At 46.1% G+C, this 8,993-nt stretch overlaps 1 pseudogene; it reads left to right on the top strand.

The window, feature by feature from the left end:
* The window catches only part of LOC111530446, an 8,502-nt pseudogene extending 6,661 nt beyond the window's left edge, over positions 1-1,841 (top strand).
* The last annotated feature ends 7,152 nt before the right edge of the window (positions 1,842-8,993 follow it).

Below are 8,993 nucleotides of genomic sequence, written 5' to 3'. Positions count from 1 at the left end.
GGAAGGGGAACATCACACACTGGGGCCTATCATGGGGAGGGGGGAGGGGGGAGGGATTGCATTGGGGAGTTATACCTGATATAAATGATGAATTGATGGGTGCTGACGAGTTGATGGGTGCAGCACACCAACATGGCACATGTATACATATGTAACAAACCTGCACGTTATGCACATGTACCCTAGAACTTAAAGTATAATAAAAAAAAATTATATAGCAGATACATAGCAGAAGGTGTTCTTTTCAGATAGTTTGTGGTAGTAAAAAAATATCTCCGTATTAGCAATGAGTATAATAGGATTAAACATAATTTTATTACGGTCATCTACTAAAATCTTCTTAATGTGAAATATATTAAAAAGCTTGGGAGCGCGCCTGACTGGCCCCGCCGTGGGGCCGCGCAGGGGCCCACGCAGGTGGACGCGTGGACCCAGCCCAGGCGCCGGTGCCTTGGGCCGGGACTGCCCAGCGGAGCCGCATGCCTCCCGCCGCGCCGGCGGGCAGCACAGAGGGGCTGCCGGGAGCCTTCCTGCGGAGCCTGAGCACGCTGTTCCACATCCTGGACCACCAGCGGCGTGGCTGCTGGCATCTACGCTAGATCCAGTCCCGCTGACAGGGCGCCGACGCGCGAGAGGCCTGAGGGCCTGCGCGAGGTGGTCCCGGACAGCGGCTACCTGACCTTCGAGCGCTTCATGGCCCGCCTGCGCACCGCGCTGCTGAGCGCCGACGGCGGCCCCCGGGACCCCACGCACGCCCCGGTCCGGCCCGGGGACCAGCCACCGCAGCCGCCGCAGCGCCTGATGTTCGCGCCGGCCGACGAGCAGCGGACGGTCCTGGAGAGGAAGCCCCTGCCCCTGGGCGTGCGTGCTTCTCTGGCCGGTCCCTGAGGCGCGGCCCGAAGCCCGGAGCAGCTATGCGCCCCTGCCGAGGCTACGCCCTGCCCCACGGAACCAGAGCGGTCCCAGAGCGCTCCCAAAGCGCGGCACTGGAACGGAGCCCCAGCGCGGACGCAGGTGCATCGGCCTGCAGGACCCTGGAGGCGGACTCGGGGGATGCCCAGCGGGCCCCCAGTGCCCGAGGGGAACGTCGGAGGCACACCATCATCAGCGGCGTGGACTGCTGAAGCACATGAAGGAGCTGGAGCAGGAGAAGGAGGTGCTGCTGCAGGGTTTGGAGATGATGGCGCGGGGCTACGATTGGTAACAGCAGCTGCAACGAGTGCAGGAGCGCCAGTGCCGCCTGGGCCAGAGCAGAGCCAGCGCCGACTTTAGAGCCATGGGGAGCCCCAGACCACTGGGGCGGCTACTGTCCAAGGTACAGGAGGTGGCCGGGTGCCTGGGAGACCTGCTGGCTGTGGCTTGTGCCAGCAGGGCCCTGCCCACGTCCTCCTCCGGCCCCCCCCTACTCTGCCCTGACGTCCACCTCGTCCCCAGGCTGGCAGCAGCAGACCATCCTCACGCTGATGGAGCAGAACCGACTCCTCACCCAGGAGGTGACCGAGAAGAGAGAGCGCATCATGCAGGTGGAGCAGAAGTCCACGCTCATTAAGCAGCTGTTTGAGTCCCGCACCGTGAGCTAGCAAGACGGGGGGGGGCCTCTGGACCACACCATATTGCCTGGCACTCAGCCCTTCGGGACGAGCGCTCTATCGCACCCAACCTCTCTAACTAGAGACCCCCAGCAGACCCAGGCAGTCCCGGAATGGTTTCCTTCCTGCAGCCCTTGCTATCCAGGCTTCCCAGGCTTGCCCCCGGCTGGTCCCCACACCGAGCCCTTGACTCGGTTTTGGCTTCCGGTGCTGACATGGGCTGAGGCTCTCTTAAGTCCACATAGTTCGTAACTACTACTGCCGCTGTCAGTGGACAGTGGGGGACCCCTCCGCCAGTTACCAGATCTCTGGTCGCCCGGGTTTCCAGCAGTGCTGTCCTGGGTCCCAGGGAAACGCACTACTCACGCCAGGCCGAACTTCCGATAACGGCCAGCAGAGGGCGCAGGGCGGCACAGATGCGGCGCTGAGGCTATGGGGCGGGGGTCCAAGGGCAGCTTACCCCCAACCTCAACCAGGTCACCAGGACAAGGTGGCTGTCGCTCGGTCGGGAGCAGATGGAGGGGATAGGGAAGGCCTGCAAACGGGGGTTGCCAGCCTGGCAGGGGAGCCCCAGGGATGGCGGTCGGACTTCAGGTCGGGGCTAAGGCTGAGAGACTCTGGCTGCAGCGGATCGGGGAGCTGGTTGGACCAGAGCTTGGCCTGCATGTGCCTCCCGCAGACCCCGCGGTGATGGTCCTCCTCATCCTGGCCAGGACGCTGCCCCACGTTGAGTCCCACAGAACAACCTGTGAGCCTGGCTCCCCAGGAGGGCCCTGTCCCCAGGAGGGGGATCAGGTTGGGCCGCCATACAGTTTCCAGGCACGTCGTAGGGGAAGTCTGTCACTTCCCGGGTTCACGCTATTCTCCTGCCTCAGCCTCCCTAGTAGCTGGGACTACAGACGCCCACCACCAGGCCCGGCTAATTTTTTTGTATTTTGTTTAGTAGAGACGGGGTTTCACCGTGTTAATCAGGATGGTCTCGATCTCCTGACCTCGTGATCCACCTGCCTCGGCCTCCCAAAGTGCTGGGATTACAGGCGTGAGCCACCGCGCCCGGCTGACTTTCACTGTTTTCTGTCTGACTTCTCTCCCTGTCCTCTTTGCACTTCCTGGGATTACCTCCCAGATTAACCTCTTGCACTTATTAAGTATCACAACTTTCTAATGGAAAACAAATGATAATTTATTCACTATTTTATCAAATACAATAGAAAACTCATATGGCAAATGAGTAGCAGATGTTATATTTGATAATATTTTTATTCTATTGTGCTTGATAAGTTTTATTATAAAGCTATAAATAACAATCAAACAATTAAACAGCTTTTCAAGCACACCTCTAAAGAATAAGCCCTCTACTAGGCATAGTGGCTCATGCCTGTAATCCCAGGATTTTGAAAGGCTGAGGTAGAAGGATCACTGGAGCCCAGGAGCTTGAGAGCAACCTGGGAAACATAGTGAGATCCCATCTCTACAAAACACTAAAAGCATTTTTAAAAAAGGAAAAAGGATATACACTCTATTTGCATTCACCGTTTTAATATACAGTACCTAGGATTAGTGTTTTCTAAATCTGTGGGGTTTTCTTTATGACATACTCTTCCAGTGTACCAGGTGATGGTCTTTTTGTCAGATCTCATGAAAGGGCACAAGTAACAACAGCCATTCCCAGTCATGCTCTCCTGTCTTCCTGTGTTTCAGAGAAATGCTTCCACCTAGGGAGGCCTTATGATACAGTTCCTGTCAATGAGATTTAGAGAGAAATGCCTGGGGAGGCTGCCCTTCTCTGAATTAAAAGGTGGTGGTTTTCCATGTAATTCCCTGTGTCCTATCATCTTCACATTTTGTTCTTGTTGCTGTTTGGAATGTGGTTAATGCCTGGACATGGGACAGCCAACTTGGAGTCCAGAAGGAGTAAGCATGAGCACAGTTACTAAGCATAGACAACATCAGAGAGAGGAGATAAAAACAAGTTGCTACTTCATTAGGTCATTGGGTATTTCATCTGCCCTGGTGCTACCTATTTATGTTGTACATAAAATGAAATACACATAACATGTGCTAGGACTATATGACATTATTGTCTTGATATCACCAAACACAAATTACTAGCTGCAGAATTAGATGCATTACTATATGTCAATTGCACCAGTGTTGAATGTGTAGGCGTGACCTGTTACCTAATTTTATTGTATCTATTCCCACAGTTGATCCTCAACTTTCCTCTCTAGACAGGCTGCACAGGAGCAGAACATGGGCTGTAAAAGAGCCTGAGAACTTCTAGCCTAAAAGCTGTGTGCAGTGCTTGAGGTTGAAACACCCACAGCGTCTATCTGGAAATCTTTCCCCCAAATTTTCTGGTTCCTCCCACAGAGCCAGGACCACATGATGAGGCTGATCAATCAGCGGAGTGGACAGGAGGGAGGTTCCTGCCTCCTACAGTGGATCAACCTAAGTTGGGGTTATACTTCATGTTCACCATCTGGGACACAGATTGTGTGTAGCCACAGCATGCACACCTTGCAGTCTCCCAAAGACATCATAATTATTAAGATCTGGTGTGGCTACCTGATATTTTAAAGCTATGCCTACAAAGGTTGCTTCATCTACTTCTCCTCATCTCTACAACTTCCAGTGATCTAGGCTTGGGGATGTACAACAGTCTGGTGTGCATCACTGCTCAATAATCCCTAGAAATGATGGGGACAGAATCTCTCTTCTCTGATTATCAGAAACTTGACCGAGCACGGCGGCCCAGGCCTGTAATTCCAGCACTTTGGGAGGCTGAGGCAGGTGGATAAATTGAGGTCAGAGTCGGGCGCGGTGGCTCATGCCTGTAATCCCAGCACTTTGGGAGGCCAAGGCGGGTGGATCACGAGGTCAGGAGATCGAGACCATCCTGGCTAACACGGTGAAACCCCGTCTCTACTAAAAATACAAAAAATTAGCCAGGCGTGGTGGTGCGTGCCTGTAGTCCCAGCTACTCGGACGCTGAGACAGGAGAATGGCATGAACCCGGGAGGCGGAGCTTGCAGTGAGTTGAGATGGTGCCACTGCACTCCAGCCTGGGCGACAAAGTGAGACTCCATCTCAAAAAACAAAAAACAAAACAAAAAATAAAAATAAAAAAATAAATTGAGGTCAGGAGTTCTAGACCAGCCTGGCCAACACTGTGAAACCCTGTGTCTACCAAAAATACAAAAATTTGTCAGGCGTGGTGGTGGCGCACACCTGTAATCCCAGCTACTCAGGAGGCGGAGGCAGGAGAATCACTTGAACCCGGGAAGGGGAGGTTGCAGTGAGCCGAGATCGCACCACTGCACTCCAGCCTGCATGACAGAGTGAGACCCTGTCTAAAAAAAGAAAGAAAAGAAAAATAAACTTAATATATTTCCCACATCCCCAGCTCATCTCTGTCACATTTGTTCATGTGATGACACCACTTGTAGCTATCCTAAGACCTCAGAGTGATTACAGAGAGCTCACTTCAATTTCCACCCCAAATTTCAAACGCATCTACTATATATTTTTTTCAATAAGCTTCATCTACCTTGCTAAGAAAGACACCATCATCATGTTTAATCTGTCTCCACATCTGCCACAGTGCTGACTGCCTGATCTTATCCTCTGGACTATTGCATTACTTTTCTGTTACCTCAATTCAGTGATCAGAATGTGCTATTTAAAACCCATAAGTGGCCTCGAACTCTTCATTAAAAAACAATTTATCATTGCATTGTAAAAGTTCCAAACTATTCATCAGAACTGAAAAAAGTGTTGTGTGAGATTCCATGGGGTAAGGAGAGCAGTGAGGAAGCTGTAACCATAACATAGACAAGAAAGTGGCTTTGATACATATGTAGCTGGGGGTAAAAATAAAGAGGGAGTGAGGAACTGGAGATAATTATAAAATAAAACAAGCAGAATTTTCTTTTCTAAATTCAGTCAGTTCAGCTGAAGAGCAGGTGTCCTCTCTCCACATGCACAATCAATGCTATTTCTTCACTCCAAATGTTTCAGTCTCTTACCTGAAAGATGTAATGTTACTCTAATAGAAATGGTTTTCTTGACCTGGCACAGTGGCTCTTGCCTGTAATTCCAGCACTTTGGGAGACCGAGGTGGGTGGATCACGAGGTCAGGAGATCAAGACCATCCTGGCTAACATGGTGAAACCCCGTATCTACTAAAAATAGAAAAATTAGTCCGGCATGGTGGCATGTGCCTGTAGTCCCAGCTACTCAGAAGGCTGAGGCAGGAGAATCCCTTGAACCCAGGAGGCAGAGTTTGTAGTGAGCCGAGATCGTGCCACTACACTCCAGCCTGGGGGACAGAGCAAGAGTCTGTCTCAAAAAAAAAAAAAAAAAAAAAACAGTTTTCTCTTAAATGTTGAGTACCTGGTACATACCCAGCACTGTCCTCTGTGTTTGTTTACCTTATATAAACATTAAAACAACTCCATAATTTATAAAACATTCTAAATTTCCACTGGAAAAAAAAACAGCTCAGTAAAATTAAAATATTATATGATGTCACTTAAAATAAATAGAAGGAACAATTAATTAAAGAACATTTTAACTTAAACTTAAATAGTTTTTTCTCCAATCAGTAAGTGAGAAAATGGAATGCAATAGTGAAATAAAATGTAATATGCTCACTCACTGTAGAATTAAATCTTCAGATTAACTTCTGAGCAACATTAAATTTTATGAAAACACTTTTAAAATCCCTGAGCAGATAATATAAAAATATTTCATAAACTTTGGAACAAAAAAATTGTACATTTGTTCTCATATGAATAATAGGCAACTAAACAAAAAAAAATATATATATATATAAGGAAGATTCTGGACCCAGGAGACTTGAGATTTGGGAAAAGAAAGTTTAGCATACAATAGAGAAACTAATTTTGCTTTAAGCATTTGTGAGGTTCCTGATTTGTTAGCAAATTGTCAACTTTTCTGACACTATTTTTTTGGTCCACTATTTCCTCTCCCATTTAAAGAAGTATACACACACACACAATTTCTTCCTTTATATTTCCCTTACACTTATAATTTATTTTTAGCTTAATATATTTGTATATTACGTTCAATATAAATCAAAACACAAAAAAATGTTTATGTGTTCAGTTGGGGACATATACAGGAAATGTGCAAAGAAAAATATTCAGTAAATTTTATTTATTTATTTATTTTGAGATGGAGTCTCACTCTGTTGCCTAGACTGGAGTGCAGTGGTGTAATCTCAGCTCACCGCAACCTCTGCCATCCAGGTTCAAGTGATTCTCCTGCCTCAGCCTCCTGGGTAGCTGAGATTACAGGTGCATGCCACCATGCCCAGCTAATTTTTTGTATCTTTGGTAGAGAGGAGGTTTCACCATCTTGGCCAGGCTGGTCTTGAACTCCTGACCCTGTGATCCACCTGCCTCAGTCTCCCAAAGTGCTGGGATTACAGGCGTGAACCCCCGTGCCTGGCCAATATCCAGTAAATTTTTATAAATAATGATGTAAAATTCAGAAACTATGACTTCCAATTACATTTCTGTGTAATCTTTATTCTAACTGGCATAATCTTCCCATAGTTACCAAAAGCGTAAAAAATGTGAAATAGAGCTTTTGACAACAATAGTCTCCAAATTGTTTAAATTATCTGAACAAATGATTACTAAATAAGTCATTTCACTGTATTACCCAATAGTATATTATTACCATTATTACCATCTGTTGCCCCCAATCTTGATTAAAGTAAAATAGTTTAACATTGGTGGCAGGATAACATTTTATGTATTGCACATCAGTGTTAAAACATTGAAAACCGGCCGGGCGCGGTGGCTCAAGCCTGTAATCCCAGCACTTTGGGAGGCCGAGACGGGTGGATCACGAGGTCAGGAGATCGAGACCATCCTGGCTAATACGGTGAAACCCCGTCTCTACTAAAAAATACAAAAAAACTAGCCGGGCGACGAGGCGGGCGCCTGTAGTCCCAGCTACTCGGGAGGCTGAGGCAGGAGAATGGCGTGAACCCGGGAGGCGGAGGTTGCAGTGAGCTGAGATCCGGCCACTGCACTCCAGCCTGGGCGGCAGAGCAAGACTCCGTCTCAAAAAAAAAAAAAAAAAAAAAAAAAAAAAAAAAAAAAAAAAAAAAAAACATTGAAAACCATTTCATTTATTAATTAAAACTAAGTTCACACATAGTCTAAGTAAGGCATTGCAAACTCTGCTATATTCTTCTTGGTCAAAATACAGTCACAAACACTGAATAAGCATTATTTTTTCTCTGATGTAGTTATCTTAGACACTTTCTTTCTCTACTTTTAAAGACTAAGGTTAATTATTTAGGAAACATTGATTTAAAATACATTTAAAACCTTTCATGGAGATGTTATCATTACTTTTCTCTGGTATCTGTAATTTTAAAAACAATTTTATTACCCTGAATAATATTTAAGACTTTAAAACCTTTTACCATAATACACTGGTATTTTGATAGACTGGCCAGCTTTTTTATCCCTTAAGGAGAGATGATTTGTAAAATTATTTATTTCAAAAATTCATAATTTTTCACTCTTGCTTTAATAGAGAAGAATAATTCCCAGAACACCTACCTCATGCAGAGTTTAAGTAAACCAAAAGTCGCATGTCTCTTTAATTCTTTTTTTTTTTTTTTTTTTGGTTTTTCAGATGCAGTTTCACTCTTGGTGCCCAGGCTGGAGTGCAGTGGTGCAATTTCTGCTCACTGCAACATCTGCCTCCCCGGTTGAAGTGATTTTCCTGCGTCAGCCTCCTGAGTGGCTAGGATTACAGGCACCCACCACTATACCCGGCTATTGTTTTTTTGGTATTTTTAGTAGAGACAGGGTTTCACCATGTTGGCCAGGCTGGTCTCGAACTCCTGACTTCAGGTGATCCACCCACCTCAGCCTCCCAAAGTGCTGGGATTACAGGCATAAGCCACTGAGCCTGGCAGGGTTTTTTTTTGATATTTATTTTTAAATTTTACATTTGCCACTAAGATTCCATGGAGAAATTCATATAGAATGGCCTCTTCCAGCTCTGGTGCAGCAACAATAGGCCACATGTTTTAATATAAACACTAGGAATGCAGGCATAGTGCCAACAGATTTGAGAGTTGAATTACATCAGTAATAGTTATTTCTAAAAAGAATCTCAAATAATGACAATACAAAATAAGTATCCATTGAAATAATAATTATACCTGTCCAAATACCAGAGTCCTTGCTTCTTTGAAACATACAAACAAATAAATTATCTAATTGTTTTGACTTTAGATTATGCTCTATATTAAATATTCTTGTTTAATGTAAAATTTGAAAATTTTAGTGCCTTTGCACTTTATCATGCCTTTGCACTTTATCCGGTTTATTTAGACTTAATTTTTGAATA

The sequence above is a fragment of the Piliocolobus tephrosceles genome, unplaced genomic scaffold, assembly GCF_002776525.5.
Source record: "Piliocolobus tephrosceles isolate RC106 unplaced genomic scaffold, ASM277652v3 unscaffolded_76, whole genome shotgun sequence".
Taxonomy (NCBI): Eukaryota; Metazoa; Chordata; class Mammalia; order Primates; family Cercopithecidae; genus Piliocolobus; species Piliocolobus tephrosceles.
This window is presented reverse-complemented; position numbering and strand designations above follow the sequence as displayed.